Source organism: Ochotona princeps, chromosome 1, assembly GCF_030435755.1.
Source record: "Ochotona princeps isolate mOchPri1 chromosome 1, mOchPri1.hap1, whole genome shotgun sequence".
Lineage (NCBI taxonomy): Eukaryota > Metazoa > Chordata > Mammalia > Lagomorpha > Ochotonidae > Ochotona > Ochotona princeps.
In genome coordinates, this window is record NC_080832.1 from 121,198,048 (window position 1) to 121,217,415 (window position 19,368).

A 19,368-nucleotide genomic window follows, 5' to 3' on the forward strand; every position below is an offset into this window, starting at 1 on the left:
TGACAACAATCTGCTGTTAACACTAGAATTATGTTATTTCATATATTTTTTCAGTTCTAAAGTTTTATTTTGTTAAGTGTGAACTTCAGTTTTTTTATGTCTTTGGATCTGCAGATCGTCATACATGTTTTAATTTTTCTTATCTCTGTCATTTTTGGCTCAGTACTTCTGGATAGCCATAGTCACTTTTGGCACCTTTGTAATTTTGGATTGTAATCTGAGTTATATGAATAATATAATGAAGAAAATCAGGATATTTTCAATGGTGTTACTGACTGAACTCAAAGTTCAAGCACTGTAGTTACAGCCACAGGATAATCTAAAATTCCCCTTACACTCTCATGCATAAATTTGACTGGTTAAAATCTTCCCTGTGTCTTAATTTAAGAGTCAAGTAGAAATTTGATCATCTCTGCAGTGCTTTTCTTGGATTTACTTCTTTATTTTGTAGTTACCCTTTGTTTCCCTGAAGTTTGTTCTATGATTTTTCAAAACCTTGCTTTCCATGGCAGTTTGTTGGTTCATTTTGTAGTCCAAGCAACCACAGATGATCATCATCTGGATACTTCTGGATTAAAAATTAGAACAGTCCAAGATCATATGATTTTTTTAAAGTGGAGGTTAAACACATTTGTGGCTGATGGAAAGAATTTCATCAACTTTCTTTAAAAAATGCTAGGACTAATAGACTTCCAATTTTCTTCCATCCACTCTTTGACTTCCTATTCAAAATAATGAAGTCATTGATGCATGTTAAGCTAATGGTATCAGTATAACAGATGGTACAGTTCTCTCACTTCCATCATAGAAAGGGCTATGTCTGTGTATAACAATGTGTGTGAAAATAGTCTTACTATAAAGAAAATTCCATAAATGTGGCTTTTATCAAGTTTTAGGTGTTTGAACTTTTATAGTGCAAACAAAATGGTTTCCAACCAGGAATGGTCTTTCTTGAGCTTATTTGGCATCAGTATTTTGAACTGAATTTGAACTTAGTGGTGTATGAATTAGTTGGTTTTTTTTTTTTTTTTTTTTTTTGGTTATGTGTTACTGTGTTTTTCCCAAAGAAAAACAATGTGAAAACCTTGGAGAAAAGCTCCAAACCCTCTTAATATATCAAATAACCCTTACAAAACATTTCTTTGATTTTAAGTGTAAAAGTATCAGAAACATAGAGATTAAATTTCCTGTGGGGCATTTCTACATGAGTGGGAAAAGTGCTTAGTAAAAACACCTTTTGGGTTTTCTCTGTTCCCAAAAGTATTTTAAACGGAAAACAGGAATTTAACAAATCCGAGAGCAGCTGAATTTTTATATTCTTTACACAGGCATATTATATTACTTAATTTCTTTTCCAGTTTCTTTAGTTTTCTCTTTTAAAAATATTTGAATTTTTAAAATTCTGCCTGAGTTTCAGTTTTTGGGTGAACATTTTCAGATGAGACCAACAAAATGGCAAGAAGTAACTGGTAATAAAGCGTCTTTTGAGGATTTATGAAGTTAAGAATAACATCCTCTCCCCATATATAATCACAGTTCCCTTGTAAATAAGAGTTTCACTCAATGAGGCCCAAGGAATCGCTTGGCAAAATTGGGATATAGTAACAGTTTGTTGGCCTAAGTATCGTTTCCCCTGCGTGACATGCACCATGTGAATACTGTGCTTTTATTGCCAGGTCAGGGCAGCTTTGGTGATTCCCATTATTATCTAATGGCTACTTTTGAAAATTTGTGTTGGTTTCCATCATGCATTTCTTTTTAGAGAAAATACAGGCTCATAGGATGGAAAGAAACAATTACTTAGCATTCAATTTTTATATTTAGTGGAGCTCAGAACTTTACATCATTCCATTAATGTTCTTGTTAACCTGGTAAGGTAATAAATAAATTCCCTTGATCACTGATGAGCAAACAACAGCCTCAAAGTGTTCATGTTTATACCCAGATAGTAATAGAAGTGAGCGTTGATTTTGACTTGTCTACCCTAAACATTGTCACTCTTTCTAATTTTGTGGGTTCAGTTTTCTCCTCTCCTCTCTTGAAACTGAGTTTTCCTATGATTGTCCTTTTGGATTTTCAGCCATGGCTTGTGCTTCTACGACTGCTTCCAATGTTAGTTGCTCAGCTACACCACTGCATAGATTACATCTGAACATCCAGGCCTTCTCATTCATACCAATCTAGAACAGGTTCTAAATGAATTATCAAACATGTGAGATATTTTTGCTTTTAAAAATAAAATATATTTATATATATACACATATCAACAAGAGAAAATAGCTCTTCTTTAAATGTTTGGTAGACTCCTGGACTACACCACAACTTCTATGTTGTAACTGAGTACTTAGCTGTTTATTGTTTCTATTTCTTTATAATTTACTCATGGTAAGTTGCACATTTCCAGGATTTTACCCATGTCTTCTGATTTGTCCACTTCTTTAGCAACATTGCATTGTTTGAGATCTCGATTCCTGACTGATGTAGACATTTGCTCTATTTCAAAGGTCTTAATATGTTGTATTCCCATATTTATTTATAGTAAGAAAATTCTTCATTGATTCGTTTGCTATTGTAGGAATGTATTGTCAAATTTGAATGTATTTGTAAAATTTCTAAAGCTCTTCCTGTAAATGAGTTTTAGTGTTCTTTAATTATGAGCAGTCAGGATGCTTGAAGTGATTTCAATCTTAAAAGGGTTTAATTTTATAAAAATAATTTTAATGACAGAGATCTTTTGGAGAGCTTTAAATCTTTAAATCATCATCATCACGGTGACAAGTAAGTTATTGCGTAGCAAGACAATTACATTTCAAATGATCTTGTACCCAGATATTTGTAAATTTGCAAGCGTACAATTAAAAGTAGGCCCTGCACGGTAGCCCAGTGGCTACAGTCCTCGCCTTGCACGTGATGGGATGCCATATGGGCACCAATTCATGTCCCTGTGGCTGCTTCCCATCTGGCTTCCTGCTTGTGTTCTGGGAAAGCAGTAGCGGAGAGCTCAATGACTTGGGGAAATAATTGCCAACTGGTTTTTCACCCCACTGGGTGGTCTCAGGAGAACCAGCAAGCTGGATAAATGCAGTTGTATTCATGTCAAAGAATCTTATATGCCACATTTAAAAATGTTTATGCGTTCTGCATTAGTCTGTTACATGTTAAAATGAAATCAGCTCATTTCAGGATATTTTTGGATAGTAAAACCCAAAGCCAAATGCTCACGTTTGATAATGAGAAATAAAGATTTTAGTGTCCTTAGAAGATTTATATCCACTTTAAAAAATTATGTATTTTTATTGGAAAGTCAGATACACAGAGAGGAGAAGAGACAGAGAGAAATACTTTTGTTTGCTGATACATTCCCCATGTAGCCACAAAAGCCCAAGTTGAGCTAATCTGAAGCCAAGAGCTGGGAGCTTCTTTTGTGTCTCCCACAGGTGGAGGGTCCCAAGGCCTTGGACCACCCTCCACTGCCTTTCCAGGCCACAAGCAGGGAGCTGATGGGAAGTAAGCAGCCGGGACACAAAATGTTATCCCAGAGCTTGCAAGGTGAGGATTTAGTCATTGAGCCATTATAGTAGGCTTGATGTAAAACTTTTTCAAAAAGAATTTTGCAAAACAATACTTTATTTATTTTTGTAAGGATGCATTTATTTATTTATTTTTAGATTTATTTATTTTTAGATTTACTTATTTTTATTGCAAAGTCAGATATATGGAGAGGAGGAGAGACAGAGAAGATGTCCCGTCCGATGTTTCACTGCCCAAGTGAATGCAATGGCTGGTGCTGTGCCGATCCGAAGCCAGGAGCCAGGAACTTCTTTCAGGTCTCCCACAAAGGTGCAGGGTCCCAAGGCGTTAGGCTGTCCTGGACTGCTTTCCCAGGCCTCAAGCAGGGAGCTGGATGGGAAGCGGAGCTGCCAGGATTAGACCAGCATGCAAATGGGATCCTAGTGCATTCAAGGCGAGGACATTAGTCACTAGGCCACTGCGCCTGGCCCAAAACAATACTTACTTTAAGTGTAATTACTCAAAAGCAATTATTAACATTTCTGAGGCTCAAAAAGAGTTGTGAGATGTAAAAAATTGAAGTTACTGCGTTCTTATTTTAAAACCTTATTATAAGTTGTACTTAAAAACTCAGTTATCAGTTCAAAATAAAATTTTATTTAAAAATTTAAATTTACATGGTAGTGATAAAGATAGTATAGATTCTATTTACATCCAATGTTCTCTACTACTAACATATTAATGTGATATATTTGTGAAATTAATGGATGTATATTAATATATGGCCATAAATACTATTTTTAGTTTCCAAATTTTCATCTAATGTCTCCTTTTTCCCAGGAACCCATGCAGGGTGCTGTATTGTGACTAGTCATCATGAATAATAGTAAATTTTTTGCTGGCATTTTTCTTTTTCCCCTTTTTATTTTTCATGATTTTGGCAAAGTTTAATAGTGCTGGCTAGGCACTCGGTAGAATGGGCCTCAACTAGAATTCATCCGACTTACTAAATTATGTTTTCTGTTTTGAAGAGGACAGACACAGAGATAAAGTTTCATTAACATCACATGGTATTCAAGGTTCATGCTATCCATATGACTTCATACTGTTAATGGCATCATTGATCTTCATCAACCAACTGAAGTCATGTTTTTCAGACTTATTCAATGCTGTTACTCTTTTTTGCCCCATCTTCCCAGAATGTACTTGTTGCTAGGATATCTCAGTGCACTGCTGGGAATTCGGCTTGGGATAATTGTTCTCCCCATTTAGTTATTTGGATATGTGTTCACTTATTTATATGAATTCAGGAAGAAGTATGCATACATATATGATATATACATTATATGTTTGTATATATACCCACATATACAAAAATATTGTTCTGGGTCCAATCCAGTAGCATATTATTTATTTGTCTATTTTGCTCCTTTTTATTTGTCAGCCTCTGGCCATTGAGAACTTTTTCAGGTGATTCCTTTATGGCATGCACTCATCATTTTATTTATTGTTTTCTTGCTATTGTTTTTGACTATTCCCTTGTTTTATGGCACCATGAGATGTTCCAGGTTCACCTTATATATTTATTTTTAAAGATTTCTTTGATTTCTGTAAAAGGAAAACAGAGTGTGAGAGAGACAAAAAGACACTGGAGACTAGTCTGGTGTTCCCTTTTTTACACCTCCAGAGCCAGGATGAAGGAAGGAGCCAGGAATTTCATTCAGGCATCTCACATGGCGGCAAGAAGCCCTCCTCCACTGCCTTCTGAGATGTATTGAACATGAAGGTGCATTGGAAACTCTGCAGCCAGACTCAAACCATCAGCCCAAGAGACTGGCATCAAAAGTGGTGTATTGACCCACTGCACAACAATGAAAGCCGTGTGTGTGTGTGTGTGTGTGTGTGTGCATTTCTTTCCCCAGTTAACATTTATTAAAGAATGATGCTACAACTGGGTACTAAATGTATTCATTAGTACTTGATATTATTGCTTCTAGACGCGCTCACCTAACAAATCTATTTCTATGTACATATACACGCATCCTTAACTATTTTCACGTACAGCCATCTGTATGTCTGCTCATCCATGCATGAGTTCATATTTCAGTTTACAATTCTCACTCATTTCTGTGCGAGCTGTACTTTTCTGCTCCTGTGTTATCTGGAACCTCCCACTGTGACAGTGCCAGGTTTGACATGTATCAACTGCCTGTATTTGCTAAACTGCTCAATTTTAGTATACATGGAAAGTGGCTTCAATACTGTTTTCCTGTTGCAAAACATTGTCACCAAGAATGTGACTCTTACGGTACCATTCCTTTTGCTTTCATCATGATAGACCCCAGCACTGACTAGATTTGCACCTTTTGTCCAAAACACCAGCAATGAGGGTTTTTGATGTGCTTGTACTAAAGGTACCAAGTCACATTCTGCATATCATATTGGGATTCCTTAACCTCTTGAATTATTATTACTTCAAAGTTTCACGCATTGTATTGTGTAGTTTTACAAGCTTAGCAAACATCTGGTTTCTTAGACTCAAATTAAAAAATGCTACAGAATAATCACACAGATAAAGTATTCTGCTTCACTATAATGGGATTTTTGAGAAGTGCTTTGGATCCCCTACCTAGAATTCTTAGAAATCAAGAATCTGTTTCTCATCTTTCTAGTTTCAACTTTCCCAGAGTGTTGTAGCAATGAAATCCTACAACATACAACTTTTTAAAATGAATCTTATTAACTTAGCATGCAAGATTATCCTTGTCTTAGTGTGGCTTTATAATTCAATCCTTTGTTTCTCTGAATAGTATTTCAATTTTTAATTATATTGCACTCTTTATCCACTGGCCTACTAATAGTCATTTAGTTATGTCCTCAACAGGGTAATTATGAGTAAGGTGGTGAGAACTGTTCAAGTGAAAGTTACTGTGCCCATAATCTAGAAGCACATTACCTACATATTATAAAAATGTATAGAAATTGCCAAATCTAGTAACTGTGTAATGAAGACTATCATATCCAGTAGCATGTTAATTAACTTTGTGGCATTGTAAAATTCTATTTTTCTTCCTGTTGTTGATTTAGTATCATGGCGTTTCATGTAAGGGGATGTATAGTAACTGTGTAATGGAGACTATCATATCCAGATGTGAGGATACAATGCAGTATGCATCTCTACTTCCAGACAAAAATGGAATCCCAATGAAACTGTTAACTATATCTTGACAATACAGTGCGGGACTCTCTGCCATTGTCCATGCCCGCAATGATGGACATATGACTGTGTATGAAGAACTATACTATAGTAATGATATAGGGGAACTCAGTGAGGGGGGAGGAGATTGGGGAGGGGTAACAGAAATCCCAGGACCTATGAAAATGTATCATAAAATAATAATAATAAGTTTAAAAAGTAAAATTTAAAAAATTTACACAAAATTTCAAAATAGGTAAAGGGTTGCCAGGGGTCCCTCCGTACAGAACTGAGGAAAGTGAACAACAAAGGAGCTTCTCCTCTTGCTCAGCAGCCAGCTTCCTGGGCCTGCATCACATACTAACAGCCTTTAGTAGTTACTTGCCTACGTGATGTTTAATAACTTGAAATCTAGTGATAATTGCTTTAAAAAATCCACTGGGATGTCTTTCCAGGAACCCTGTTAAAACTGGGCAGATCCAGTTGTAGCCACCATTTTAACTAGAACTTGTGTAAATCAACCCAGGCTGATATGAGACTGACCTGAGGACTCACCGTAATGTAAGCAACACAGCTCCCATGATCTTCCAATAGACGCTGGGTAGAAAGACATCATTTGTCAAAGCATACGTTCAAAGACCTTTCCCCCAGGGCCAGCATGACAGCTTCACTGGCTAATCTCTGCCTTCAGATGCTGGGATTTCATACAGCACCAGTTTGTACCTCAGCTGCTCCACTTCCCATTCAGCTTCCCGCATGTGATCCGGGAAAGCAGCAGAGAATGACCCAAAATCTTGGTACCCTGCATTTTTTTTGTTTGTTTTTTTATTGGGCCCCCAAAGACTCTTTTTTTTTCTCTTTTTTTTCATTCATTAATTACATTGTATTATGTGTCACAGTTTCATAGGTACTGGGATTCTCCCCACCCATCCCCAAACCCTCCCACCATGGTGGATTCCTCCACCTTGTTGCATAACCGCAGTTCAAGTTCAGTTGAGATTCCCTCATTGCAAGCATATACCAGACATAGAGTCCAGCATCTTATTGTCCAGTCAAGTTCAATGGCTTCTTAGGTATACCCTCTCTGGTCTGATGACAGAGCCGGCAGAGTATCATCCCAGTCAATTGAAAGCTCCAACATACCATCAGCAAAAATTTACATCATTATGGAATTAATTGACATAGTAATGAGTAGCCAATATGTTAAAAATAAATGCGAGTTCTTAACCACCTTCTGTGACCACCTCACTGACATTTCAATTTTAGTTTATACACAACACATAACATACATAACATAACATGTTATACATAATATCATATCATCTTAAATTAAGGCAAACATGTGGTATTTAACCTTTTGGGATTGGCTCATTTCCCTTAGCATTATGGTTTCCAGTTTGGCCCATTTGGCCACAAAGAACTGCATTTTGTTTTTTTAATAGCTGAGTAGTATTCCATGGAGTAGATGAACCATAGCTTTCTTATCCAATCCTCTGTTGATGGGCATTTTGGTTGCTTCCATGTTTTTGCAATTACTGATTGTGCTGCTATGAGCATAGGAGTGCATGTTGGTTTCTCATAAAACAATTGTTCTGGATATATTCCTAGGAGTGCTATAGCTGGGTCATACGGTATGTCTATTTTGAGTTGTTTGAATGTTCTCCATACTGATTTCCATAGAGGCTGTACCAGCCTGCAGCCCCACCAGCAGTGGATTAGGGTTCCCTTATCCCCGCAACCTTGCCAGCAAGTGTTGTTGGTGCTTTTATTCACGTGGGCCAGTCTTACTGGCGTAAGGTACCCTGCATTTTTATGGGAGACCTGGAGGGGGGTGGGGGATTCAGCTTCCTGGCCTATCAGCCCAGCTCTGGCCATTGCCATTTGGGAGAGTGAGCCAACAGATGGAAGATGTCCCTTTCTGTCTCTCGCTTTCTGTGTAAATCTGCCTTTCCAATAAAAATGACTAAAAATTTTAAAAATAAAAAAATAAAAACCTTTCCCTGCCCTTTTCTGTTGTTTTGCTTTCCCCAGTTCTGCTCAAATTACCTCAACTTCATAAATTCCCAAACCCCTTCTTGTATAGGAAGATCCATGTGACCTGCCTCTTCATCCTACAAGCTTGCAGTTAGTAAGTGTTCTCAGCTTGCAAGGTGGCATAACAAGTTAATCCTCTGCCTATAATGCCAGCATCCCAGATGGGCACTGGTTCAAGTCCTGGCTGCTCCACTTCTAAGCAAACACCCTGTTTATGGATTGGGAAGACAGCAGAGGATGGCTCATGTCCTTGGAATCCTTGAGATCTAGAGGAATTTCCTGGTTCCTGGCTTCAGATCAGCTCAGCTGTGGCCATTGCAGCCATTTGGAGATGGAAGACTCTCTCTGTCTCTCTGTCCTTCTGTCCTTCTGTCTCTCTCTCTCCCTCTGCTTCACTTGATCTTAGCCAAAAGGGTAAGAAGTGATCTCTCTTTTTCTCTCTCTCTTCTCTCTGTGTAAAATCGTTCAAATAAAAAAATTAGTAATAAAAAATAAATTGTAGAATCATGCTTCAAACTGGCTGTACTCTTTTCATGTCCATGCAATAAATGAGAGTTCGTTTTGTTCTTCATCTTAAACATAGGTTGTTACTGTCATTTCTGGAATTTAGCCATACTCATAAATGTGGAGTAGTGTCTTTTTAAAAATAATAATAAATATTCTTTACTTTAGAAACTCCAGCTGATCAAAACTAAACTGACACTTTTAGCTTCTCTTGGAACCAGTGGAGCTGCTGTGTGACTGTCAGAAGGCATCCTCTATGTACTCCATCATTCCAATTGACTTGCATTTGAACATGATTCCTGTAACTTCATCAGTTCTAATGAGACAGTGCACTACTTCTAGCAGCAAGGATCTTCGTGAGGGTCCCTGGGACCTCAGTAGATTCAAAGAATTTCATTGTAGAACTCTATATGAGACAGAATTTGTATGTTCACTGTTGTCTTAGATCTCTAGTACTTGCAGAAAATCTAATATAAACTGACTGAAGACTTTTCCTTGGGACTGCAAGCCTGGTTTGTTGTGCCATCTACATGTCTCAGTTTAGTGCACTTTCCTCCTAAGTATGCATCATGTTTTATTATGTCAAATTTCATCCTTTTTTTTTCTGTCAATAAACCGTAGGTTTCAAAAAGAAAAAAATTCTATTGTTATTTTTAATCTCAGACTTAACCATATCTGACCAGTTGTAGGACTTCCTGAAATGCTTTATCCGATGAATTAATGACTCACCAAATGAACATTCCACAATTAGCACTTTTATGTGAATATCTAAAATACTTCTGTTGACTGTATTCTGTCTTCCCAATTACCTTTAGAGCCTTGGGCAGAGAATATCATTTATAGTACAAATGCTAATATATATTTTGGGGAAATGATACAATTAAAGCAAATTAAGTTAAAGCTGGTAAATGGAATAAAGTGTGGTCCTAAGGGGCAAAATCTTAAGTATAAAATAAATAGCCTTATACAATTTATGGTTATTGAAAATGGAAGGTAAATAACAAAAAAGTGTTCCCTTCTGGAGATGAAGATTAGGGATGACAATTTACCAAAATATGTATGGCCCTGAAATTGACCTATGTTGGAAATAGAGATACCTATAAACATAATACATCCAGGAAATGCTGGGTTAGTTATAAACATTTTTAAGCATACAAAACTATTTGGAAAATATGCCTTTTGGTGAGACAGAGAGAGATACAGCAGAGACAAATGTAGTTTTTCCCTCAACTCAGCTAATAGTTTACCTGTTTTATAACAATCTCAAATGTCTCACTGATAAGTTATTATACATTTTACTGTGATTTATGGTATTCTACTTCTATGAAATTAGATTTTAAAAATTACGCAGAGTCATTAAGGCTATTTTAAAAATAGTATATTCTTGCCATATAGCCAGTATTCATATAGCCAGTATATTCAATTTACTTCTATATTAGGCAGTATACTTCTGTGTCAGGCAAACTGCTTTTTGCACTTAAATCTTTTCTCTAAGAAGGCCATACGTAAGTATCAAGCATCAGTACTCTGTCAAAACTCATTCTCAAAGATCTTGACACAATTTAATGTCAACGAATTCAACTTCTTTCTTCCTTGAGCGTGGATCCCCAAGGCGTATTCTGCTTTGATGCATTGCAAGATTCTCAAAATAATTTTTCCACATGAACAATAACAGTGCAATTAGCATCATGACAGCATCTTCCAAATTGTCAACTGAATGGTTACTATGGGTCTAAATGTTTTGAATATGTGTTAACCCATTAGGTTATAACAATAACACCAGAAGTTAGATACTGGTATTATCTCCATTTCAGAGTAGAGGAAAAATTGATACAGGGAAAAGTTAAGTTCTTTGGTGTTAGGAGAATTCTAATCAAGGCAGTCTGATTTCAAGTGTGTGTGTTCACAAACACTGATTATTTGTCTACAGACAAATAATTTCTGAGAAAATCTGTGTCTAATCTGCCTACAGAGTCATTTCAAAGATCCTTGAAGATGGAGCTTCTGCTAGAAGGTTAAAGTTTTGTATCACTGTGTAAGAAGAGGCAGACATTCAGCCTGGTAGGTTAAGACTCCCACATCCTACTTAGAATGGCTGGGTTAGTCCCTGTCTCCAGCTCCTGATTCTGTCTGTTAATGAAGGTCTTAAAAGGCTGTGATGATCACTCCAGTCGTTTGATTCTTGCCACCCAGGTAGATGTGTATTGAATTTCCAGTCCTGACCTTTGCAAGTATTTGTGTAAAAAAAAAAAAAAAAAAACCACAACAACAAACAAAAACGAAAAACTAACAGATTATATGTCTCTCCCCTCTCTCTATGTCTGCTTCCCAAACAACAACAAAAGAAATCTCACTACAAGGTTGAAACTCCAAATTTTGGTTCAAGGGATAGGATAGGATTTCCATTCATAGTTACAAAGATCATGATTTTCTTAGAAACAATGAGCTGCACCACTGAGTAATTTAGTCAGCAAAGAGTTACTGAGTGTAGATTCTTTGAAAGCCAAAAGATTGTAGGCTGGAAATAGGGTCTTTTTGGCTAAGATATCAAAAGTTGAAGAGATTCACCAAGAAATAATTGCAACTCATGTTGCATTTGCATATTTACGTAGAGAGAGATATATAAGCACTTCAAAAGATTCTTGTGAAAGTGGAATCAAAATACATGTTTATTTTCCTGCAAAATGTTTTTGAGAGTCATTCATAATTGGTTATTACAAGCGGTTTTCAAAAGTGGTATTCGCTAAGATAAGCTTTTTAAATATGACTTTATGAACTTTTAAAAGTATTTTCACGTTCATCTTCCTTGAATTTTCCACAATCTCCTTACCCATAAATTATGAAGGAATAGATGTGTTATAGAAAATGATTGCACACTGGAATACAGTGAGATAGTTCAAGGAGGTAATAAAAAATAGGAAGACTCCTAAAGATGGATGATCAGAATTCGTCAGTGATAAAAATGGAGACATGAAAACAGAAGTTTTTTCCATGTTAGAGTAGATTGGTTGTTCAATAGTCCCTAAGGTAGCTAACAGATAAGGGGATTTAAGGCAGATGTGTGAGAAGGATTGAATATGTGGTAGAAAGGATCTGTAAGTGGATTTGGTGAAAGACAAAGTGTCTGGTGGTGGTACAGGAGGAGCTGAAGAAAGGAGTTTTCGGGAGTCTAGAGGTCAGAATATCAAGGAGGACAGGTTAGAAGCCTTCGTTGTTAAGTTCCGTGATGCCACGTAGGAGAGAGTACAGCTGACACAAGGTGATGGGTGGCGACCCAGGGAGATGAGACTTTTCAGATGTGTTGCCAAAATTGTTATCAGTCTTGTCCACGTATTAGCTTCATCATTGGCTTTGGCAGGTAAGTGGTGAAATGAAAACACAATTCTGAAGACTTTTTTTCAAACCACAAATATCTTCAAGCCAGCCCGTGTGCACATAAAAAAATGTTTCTTTCAGAATCTTGTGCCAATTGCAGATGGAGACTATATCGCAATCAGATTTTTGCTACTTGTGCTTCCTATAACCTGCTACTTAACTGTCTTAAATGTAAATTTCATCTTGGATTCCTTAGAATTAGATGGCTGATACTCCCTTCCTGAAAACAGGAGCACATGCAAAGATTTCCTGTTGAACACTTGGGCACCTTATTTTACTCTGGAATTGTGGAAAATAAGGTATCCTAGATGTTGTAATCTATGAATGGTAAATGTCATTATGTTGTAAATATGCATAGCAGCTGTTGCTGGTTCCTTTAATTTTTACTCTGCTTTGTGTCCAAATTATTTTTTGAGAATATTTTATGAACAATACCTACATATTTAAAAGAAACACTGTCGCTTTATTAGTGCTACTAGAAGCATTTTCAAAATTTAAGATTTCTTAATTGTTGACAACTGCCATATTTACTTTATATGTAGATACTGTATGTATACTTACACTATTTTTCTAAAAATGGAGGTGTTTATATCGCTAAATGGAAGATTTATGACTGATTATAATCGGAGTACATGTCCGGAGTACATAATGGGTACATAGTCATATAAATGGTATAATTTAATAAAGACAATATTTGTAACTATATACTAAATAACACTGAAATCTAGAAAACGTTTATCTTCTATGTCATATCTCATCATATATGTATATATGTATTAATTTTCAAAAGAAATTAGATGATATTTTTTTCATATTGAGCTTATTTCATTAAGTATAATGATTTCATCAGCTTTGTTGCAAATGTCATGGTTTTATTCTGTTTTATCATTTTGTAATATTCTGTTCTTTTCTGCTACTGTGAATTGTATTTCCTTTTTTAAAAAAGATTTATTTATTTTTATTGGAAAGTCAGATATACCGAGAGGAGAGAAACATAACGGAAGACCTTTGTCCATTGATTTACTTCCCAAGTGACCACAAAAGCAGGAACTGAGCCAATCCAAAGCCAGGACCAGGAGCTTCTTCTGGGTCTCCCAAGTGGGTGCAGGGTCACAAGGTTTGGGGTTGTTCTCAACTACTTTCCCAGGCCACAAGCAGGGAGCTGGATGGGAAGTGGGGCCACTGGGATATGAACTGGCACCCATATGGAATCCCCGTGTATGCAAGCCAAGGACTTTAGCCACTAGTCTACCACACGGGACCCATGAATTCGATTTTATATGCATGACAGTGCAGTAACTTTTTCATCTGCTAACTTATCTGCCTTTGTATACATTCCCCAAAGTGGGATAGATGGGTCATACGGCAGATGGATTTTTCCGTTTTTGAGGAAACTCCATACTTTTAAAATTACTTTTATACTTCTTTGATTTCCACCAACAGTGTATTAAGGTATCTTTGCTCTAGCATTTGTTTATTTTTCGTTTTTTTTGGATAGTAGCTATCCTAAATAGAGTGAAATGCTGTGTCTTTGTAGTTTATAATTGTGTGTCCATAATAGTTAATGATCCTAACCATTTTTTTCCTCATGTATGTTTGTGTTTTTTTGTTCGTATGTATGATGTATATATGTCAAATGTATAAATAATGTCTGTTTTTCTGATTTCCTTACTGGATTGTATGTATTGCTATAGTTAATTGAGCGCTTTGTATATCCTGGGTATTAATCATTTATCAGATACATATTTTCAAATACTTTCTCCCATTCTTGCATTTGCTTTTATTTTTTTAAGATTTAATTATTTTTATTGGAAAATCAGATATACAGAGAAGAGGAGAGACAGAGAAAGATCTTCTGTCTGATGACTGAATGGAATCTATAAGTTGCTATGGGTAGCATCACCTTGCAACAACATTAATTTTTGCAATCTATGAACATGGAATATTTTCTAATTTTTATGCCATTTTTTCTTAGCAATTTGCAGTTTTCTTTGTAAAGCTCTTCAACATTGTTTGATTTACTTCAAGGTATTTTACTGCTTTTGTAGATATTAGGAATTTTTTAATACAAGTTTTTTAATACAAGTCAGTAATATAGTTGTTGACAAATATGAATGCTGTTGAATTCTGTGTATTGATGCTATAAAACAAAACTTTGCTGTATTTTCTTGGTGGAATCTTTCGGTTCCTGTATAGAACCACATTATTTGCTAACAGTGATGATTCGACTTCCTCCTTTGCAATATGCATTCTTTTCATTTCTTTTTCTTATCTAACTGCTCTGGCTAGAACTTTCAGAAGTTAGGAATCCTCTGGTTTCAGATCTTAGTGTAAATGCTTTCAGCTTTGCTTCATCCAATACACTAGAGATCACAAGGCTTCTGCAAGTTACTTTACATCTAAATTATCCATAAAAATTCAAATTTCCATAGATTAATTTTTCAATTCCTTGACATTATTTATTATGTCCTATCCTGAAATCAAACATAAAGGATACGTTCTTTTCCTTGTCTCAGGTTTAGCTGTTGTCTGTCATTTAATATGATCTCCGCATATTACCTTATTGATTCTATGTGTCCTCGTTCTGTCATTCATCTCCACATGTGCTCTGTGATGCAATTTAATGTCCTTTTCTCTAGCATCAATCTTGCTATCTCACTTTCCTGGAATCTCCTCACCTTCTCGTTTTTCTCCTAGGAAGTTTTTGCTGCTTTTTCAAATTTAGTTCAAGATCTTTTTAATTGAGAATGTCTTGACTGTTCTAGGTGCTGGAAAGTAAATTGGTGAGCAGAAAAATTACACAATTCTGTTCAAGTCCAAATTATATTCTGTAATTAACAGGAAATATGAGGGGTAAAATGTGTACTCACACGCATCCATACACACAGAGAACACTCCCCTATCTGTTATGGAAGAGAAATATTATAAATTCAAGCTAAGTACCAAGAAGTAAATGAAAAATATCATAGGTTTTTACCAAGAATTTTGGCATTATCACAATTTACTAAAACTTGGAGAGACATTTGTTAATATTTTGGGAACCAGCAAGTAAAGGTTACAGAGGTGCTAAAAAATCTTGGCTTGGCTTATCAAATCCTGACCACATCTTTTTATTCAAAGAAGAACTGGAATATTAAACACTGATAGTGCCCCTAACATTTGTCCTGAGTGGGAACCTGGAGGCATGAAAGGAAAAAAGATAAAGGAATAGAAAGTTCTAACCTTTTACATATACATATTAGTAATAGTATCTATTCTCTCTTTCTCTCGCACTCCCTTTTTCCCCCTCCCTATCATCTAGTTTCTACTCATCTTTCTGTGCATGCATCCTATCTATCATCTATTGATCTGTGTATCTACCATCTTCTACTTGCTTTTCTAACATCCACCTATTTATACCTATGTCCTGTGATTATGTTTGTCATCATCATCTAAGCATGTGTATTTGATAACTTACGGAGAACTGTAGCCCTACAGGATTTTTTTTTTCTGCTGGCTTTTTTATGTTTCCATGGTCGTAACAGCATGCTGTTGCACAGGTACCTTGCCTCATCTCTCCCTTACACTTTGCTGGAAGCAGAAAATGGCTTACTGCAAAGCTGAAAGTTCATCTTCTTGTTCTCTTCAATCAGCCTGGGCCTGAGGTTGCCCATGGCTTAGATTGCTGCCCAAGCCTTCATCAGAGCTGTCCCTAGTGAAATGTTGAAAACAGACCTTACTGATCTTATTTGCCATTGATCCTCTGAAGTATTCTTAATGTGCTGTCATACTAATTAGCAAGTAATTATGTTCTGTGTTAAATTATCTTACTTACTCCTTCAAGTGTATTTGAGATCCTTAAAGGCAGAGTGTCTTCTCCGTACTGTGTCTGTTCCCGCAGCACAATGCTGAGCACCAAAGAAATGCACCGTATGTTAACAGATCTGATTTCGTGTATAAAGATGTGATAAATCTGTAGTGTTTAAGAACTTACTTAACAAAGGCTTGATAGTGATCGTACTATCACCAGTAATTCTGTTTTTATCTCAGGGAGTCAACTTTCCAACAGATAAAAATAATATTAATTGCTCACTTAATATGTGTTAAATTTTTTGCATAAGTTATTTAACTTAATTATCACAGCCAGAGGCATATTAAGAATCAGTACAGCTGTGCCATTGCCTAGAGTCTCGTTCTCACAGGAACAAAAATCTATCACTGATTTAACATCACTGGAAGATGGAAATATTTTGCATTATTAAAAGACACTGAAGGTTTTTCTATCAAGGTGTGTTTCAAAGACCAGGCACACAGGCATCGCCTGACCACTTCTCATAAAAACAGGACCAATCGGGGCCCGGCGGTGTGGCCTAGCGGCTAAAGTCCTCGCCTTGAAAGCCCCGGGATCCCATATGGGCGCCGGTTCTAATCCCGGCAGCTCCACTTCCCATCCAGCTCCCTGCTTGTGGCCTGGGGAAGCAGTCGAGGACGGCCCAATGCACTGGGACACTGCACCCGCATGGGAGACCCGGAAGAGGTTCCAGGTTCCCGGCATCGGATCGGCACGCATCGGCCCGTTGCAGCTCACTTGGGGAGTGAATCATAGGATGGAAGATCTTCCTCTCTGTCTCTCCTCCTCTGTGTATATCTGGCTGTAATAAAATGAATAAATCTTTAAAAAAAAAAAAAAAACCAGGACCAATCGCAAACCCTGCTCAGACCTCCTGACCAGAATTGCGCTTTAACAAGATACCAATGATTGCGTGCAAGTTTGAACTTCAGAATCATTAATAGTGTATGTAGTGTGAGATTTTACTTTTACTAACTGCTTAGATGGAGCTGTACCTCAAAACATGTCTGAATAAAAATTTGCGTTCACTACACTGACTGTTCGAATGATTCAGTTTAGGGAATTTCAAACTTTGATGCTTTGTTACATTAGGAAGCAGTTGCTGATAATAGAACTGAGCCTGAGAATTACTGGTAGTGCTCAAGCTTGACTTTCAAGTCAGAGTATGCAAGACAATGTTATAATTGTAATTTCCAATATAATTCCATCAGTACAGGGATTCCATACTTCATCCTATCATGCCCACCTACTGATTCTTTTCCTCCATATTAATAAAATATAATAGTCCTTCAACAACAGCCACAAGTCCAACATTCTGCTATTTGTTGAATGATGGCATTGTAGGCATGGACAAAGGGAGATGATCTAGTATTCTATTGTCAAGGTATGTTAACAGTTTCATTACGAGTTCTCTTATTATTTGAGGGTAGAGATGCATCCTGCAACGTAGCTCCACTTTTTGATCTGCTAGACTCCATTTTACAGTTTATCTATGAGAATATATGTATACACATGTTTACCTATATATCTGTCGATCTTGTATTTTGCATGAAGGTTGCCTTATATCAGAGAGAACATGTATTTGTCCTTTTCAGGTTGGCTTACTTCATTCAGTGTAATAGTATCCAGGTTAAATTCTCACATGTAGATTTCACTTCCTTTCAGGAGTAGGATATGAATCATATGGTAGATAAATTTTCAGTTGTCTGAACACTCTCCATACTGACTTTAGGTTGCACTAGCCTAAATTCTCACCAAAAGTGGAGTAGGGTACCTTTCTCCTAACATTCATGCCAGCAGGTTTTATTGATCGATTTCTGAATATAGGCCAATCTCACTAGTGTTACGTGAAACATTAATGTGGTTTTCATTTGTGTTTCACTAATAACTAAAAATCCTGAGAATTTTTTTCATTTGTCTACTAACCATTTGAATTTGCCCTTTTGAAAAATGCCTGCTCATTTTCTTTATCCATTTCTTCACAGGATTACTTGTTTTGCTGGAATTGAGTTTTTAAGCTCTTTGTAAATTCTGGATATTAGCCCTCTATCTGTTGTGTAGTGTGGAAAGATTTTCTCCCATTCTGTTGGCTGCTTCTTTGCTGCTTGATCATTTCCTCTGCTTGTATCTTTTGGAGTGGTTCCTATGTTTTCCTCTAATTCTTTGATGGTTACTGGGTGCAGATTTAAGTCCTTGAACAATTTAGAACTAATTTCTGAATAATATGACAGAGGTGGGTCTTGCTTCTTAATTCTGCAGGCTGCTAGTCAATTGTCCTAACAGCATTTGTTAAATGCTTTTACCCTAGAATGTTTTCAGTTTTCTTGTCAAAGATTAGTTGGCTTTACGTGTGTGAGCTCCCTTCTGGGGTTTCTATGTTGTTACATTGATCTTCTCTGTTTCTGTACCAGTACCAGACTGTTTTGATGACCGCTGCCCTATAGCATGTCTTGAGGTCTGATTTGTGATTCCTCCAGCTTGATTTTTATTGTTCAGGATAGCTTTGGCTATTTTTGGTCTCTTGTGTTTCCAAATGAATCTTTGTGTCATCTTTTCCAGCTCTGTATATTACTTTTGGGAATATGGGTATTTTGATAATGTTGGTTCTACTGATCTAGGAACATCGTAAATTTCTCCATTTTTTAATGTCTTATATCTTTTTAAATCTTTTACAGTTTTAATCATACAGGTCTTCCACTTCTTTGGTTAGGTTTACTCTAAGATATTTAATTTCTTTTCCTCTATTTTAAAGGAGAATGTACTTATAAGTTCTTTCTCAGCCAGGGTGTTATTTGTGTTTATTAGGGTTTTCAATTTATGTTTATTTTGTATCCTGATACATGCCAAACTCTTTTATTAATTCCAATAGTTTCTTGATTGAATCTTTTGGTTCTATCTATAAAACCATGACCTCCCAACA